This window comes from Callospermophilus lateralis, chromosome 4 (assembly GCF_048772815.1).
Source record: "Callospermophilus lateralis isolate mCalLat2 chromosome 4, mCalLat2.hap1, whole genome shotgun sequence".
Classification (NCBI taxonomy): domain Eukaryota; kingdom Metazoa; phylum Chordata; class Mammalia; order Rodentia; family Sciuridae; genus Callospermophilus; species Callospermophilus lateralis.
In genome coordinates this window covers 107,779,879-107,783,918 of record NC_135308.1, presented here as the reverse complement: position 1 = coordinate 107,783,918, position 4,040 = coordinate 107,779,879, and positions in this window count along the sequence as shown.

Genomic DNA, 4,040 nt, shown 5'->3' with positions numbered 1-4,040 from the left:
AGGGAGAGAGAATGGAAAGCATATGGGAAAAGTAGGAGACCTTCAATGTTACACAAAATTATAAGAGGTTGTGAGGGGAAAGGAGTAGGGAAAAAAGGGAGAGAATTAAACAACAGCAGAGGAGGTAGAGAGGGAAGATGGGAGGGCAGGGGAGGGGAGGGGGGATAATAGGGGATAGGAATGGTAGCAGAACACAACAGTCACTAATATGCCATTATGTAAAAATGTGAGTGTGTAACCGATGTGATTCTGCAATTTGTATTTGGGGAAAAAATGGGAATTCATAACCCAATTGAGTCAAATGTATGAAAGATGATATATCATGAGCTCTGTAATGTTTTGAACAATCAATAAAAAAAATTAAAAAATAAAAAAAATTAAAATTAAAATTAAAAAAAATATGCTAGTTCATTTTAAAACTATAAGGAGAAATTAAATACATTAGATAATATTCCTGTATACCTCTCATTGACATCAGAACAAGTGGAAAAATTGATTAGAAATTTAAGTAATAATAAACTTCAATAAATGCTTTGTTACCAAAATATTTTATACAAACAAATAAAGCACATTTTTCCTCAAAAGATCCATACAAAATTATTAATTTAATCAGATATTAAGCAAAGAATAACATTATGAAATAAAAATATGGGGTAAAAATTAAGTTTCTAAAACAAACTATAGTAAAATAGAAAATAGCCACAAAAGAAAAAGAAGAAGAAGAAGAAGAAAAAAGACAACTAACAAATTTGAAAATGAAAGCAAATAAAATCTTCTAGAAGTCTCTTAAATTCAATAGCAAATAAAACCCAGAATTTTAGATACTTATAAAATAATTTTCTATGGTAGTATGCAAAAAATTATAAAATGAAACTATGCCAATACTGAAAATATTATTAATTTTAAATAATTTTATTTTTAAAAAATTAAATTACACTAAATGTTGAATTTAAGTAAAGGATAATAATGACAGTAAGTACAAGAAATTGCGATGCTTGTCATTCATGAACCATTTATTTTTCATAAGTATATATACATAGTTCCAAATTGCCCTGAATCTAGTTATCTTATATTGCAGATAGAAGACAGGGTACCAAAGTTAAAAAGTATGGTCAACGTTTTAGTCAGCTTTCCTATCAATGTTACTAAAATACCCAACAAGAACAATTTAGAGGAAGGAAAGTTTATTTGGAATTCAGGGTTTCAGAGGTCTCAGTCCACAGATAGTCAGCTTCATTGATTTTGGTCCATTATGGTTTCAATATGTTGTGTCTCTCAAAAGCTCAAAAGTTTGTGTGTTCAACAATGCAAGAATTTTCAGAGGTGAAATTATTGGCTAATGGGAGTCTTAACACAATCTGGGCATAACATTAGACAGGGGCTGTGGCTGGAAGACGTAGGTAGGTCCCTGGAAGTAGAACTTATATTTTGTCCCTGGTGAGTGAACATCTGTTTCCTTGTTGCTATGTCCTGAGCTTCTTTCCTCCTCCATGTCCTTCTGCCATGACATTCTGCCTAGAACTATGGAGTCACCATCCATGCACTGAATATCTGAAATCAAGAGCCCCAGATACACTTTCCCCCCTCAATGTTGATCTTGTCGGGTCTTTTGCTCACAAAGACAAAAAAAAAAGAATGCTGACAAGAACCGAAATTTGGTACCAAGAAGAAGGTGCTACTCTGACTAACCTGACCACGTGGTCCAGAAAATTTCAGAGCTTTTTGGAGTTTGTGGGACGAATTTTGAGACAGTTCAAGATACAAGCCAAAATCTGGTGGTAGTTTGGAAAACCAAAATTCCAATAAAACAATAGACAATAAATACTGGGCTTATGAGGTTTCAGAGGAGGAGGACTCAATCAGAAATTGAATGTAACATTTATGTTACATTCTGGGGGGAGGAGGAATTGCCTACATTTTTCCTGTATTCTGACACTTTCTCAGAGGATGTACTTAAAGGGGGAGTGAATTAATTAATCTAGCAGAGAAAATTTCAAACATCACAGCATTCAGGGGTGGCATGGATATTGCTAGAAGCTTTTAACTCAGTACACGGTGATAATCAGGAGCAAAAAAAAAATTGAAAAACAAAATTGGACCAGGAAAGTATGCGTAAAACTAGGGCTCAGAAAGATATGGTTGTTAAAGAGATTACAGCCTCTAAGACATGCTGCTAAGTGCTTTACCCAGAAGACATAGAAAGGATGGCGTGAGGGCATCTCAGGAATTGCCAAGAACATAGTATCTCAGGCACAATGGTGTAAATGTAAAAATACCTCTGAGAAGAAACCAGGAGGGCACCTGGCTTGCTTGTTGGGGAGCCTATAAAGTTGTTTTACCAGGCTCAGGTGCCCAGGCACTCAGAGACCGCTACACCCAGGGTCCCAGGAGGCTTGGCTACTGCCCAACCTGGCAGCAGACCTTGGTGTCAACCATTTTTGGCTGGTTGTGCAGGATTTCAGATGCTGGAGTGAGGTGGTTATGGAGGGAGGCTTCCACCGAGATTTAAAAGGAAGGTCTGGGAGGTCAGGCAAAGTACCTCAGGGCTGGAGTCCCTGAGGTCAGTCCCTGAGAGGTCACTGTGTGAAGGTATGAAAAGGAAGTTGAAGAGCTTCCAGTGTCATGAGATTTCTGCAGGGATTCGTCAGAAAGAAGCCAAGAGAAAGGCCATGTCAATCAGCAAGACCATAGGGATGGGAGTGACAGAAGTCCTTTGAAGAGAATGTCATGATACCATGTGCTCCAGATGCTGGATATGAAGCCCATCTTTCTTTCTAGTCCCCTATTCCTGTCTTATGAAATGGAAATGTTTACCTTGTAGCATTATATATTGGATATATTTAACTTACTTTTGATTTTTATAGGGGCTCACAATGAGACTTTGCCTGAGTCTCAAAGGAGACTTTATACTTCAATTTTTGGACAATGCTGGAATAGCTAACACTATGGGAACCCCTAGAAATGGATAAATTTACTTTGCATTGTGAGGTGGGCATGAACTTTTTGGAGCCAGAAGTAGAGTGTTATGGTTTAGATATTAAGTATCCCCCAAAAAAACTCATTAGTTCAACAAAGCAAGACTTTTCAGAGGCGAAATGATTGGTTTATGAGAGTCTTAATATAATTAGTGGATTTTTCCATTGATATGGATTAACTGGGCAGTAACTGCCATTAGGTATGGTGTGACTAGAGAAGGTAGGTCTCTGGGAGCATGACTTTGATTTATATTTTGTCCCTGGTAAGCAGAGTGGTCTGTTTCCTGGTTGCATGTCCTGAGCTGCTTTACTCCTCCACACCTTTCTGCCATGATGCTCCACCTCACTTTAGAGGAGCAATGGACTCCAGACTTCTGAAACAATGGACTGAGACCTCTGAAACTGTGAGCCAAATAAACTTTTCTCACTCTATGTTGTTCTTGTTAGGACTTTTGGTAACAGCAAAGAAAAAGCTGATTAAAACATGGCTTAAGATGAAACAGAACATCTCGGTGGAAGGTCAGGGCAGAGGGAAGCTTTTACCCCATAACAGCAATGAAGCCAAGCAGGGAAAGGGGCCATAGGGGAGATGCCTACTGGCAGGGTGTGCTGCACCCCCCGACCCCCGTGACCCATCTCTTCCAATCATGCCCCACCTTCCTACAGTTACCACTCAGTCTATTCAAATTAAGAAACACTGATTAGATTATAGATCTTATAATCTAATCATTTCATCTCTGAATATTCCTGCATTAATGGGAGCTTTGCAGAAGACAACTCATATTCAAACTATAACAGTTAACAAGATGATATATCCCACAGTGATATAGGATAATAACTGTTATGTTTTGGTTCTGAAATATCCCCCAAATCTCATATGTTAGCAAGGTCCTCAATTCAGCAAGATTCAGAGATAGAAAGCTTTTTGGTAATGATTAGAGTTATGACCTCAGCAGTAGATTAATCCATTTGCTGGATTAATCCATTGATAGCTGAATGAACTCCTGGAAGGTAGGACTTATTTGGAGGAATTAGGTTATAAAGGACAAAATATTGAAATATATA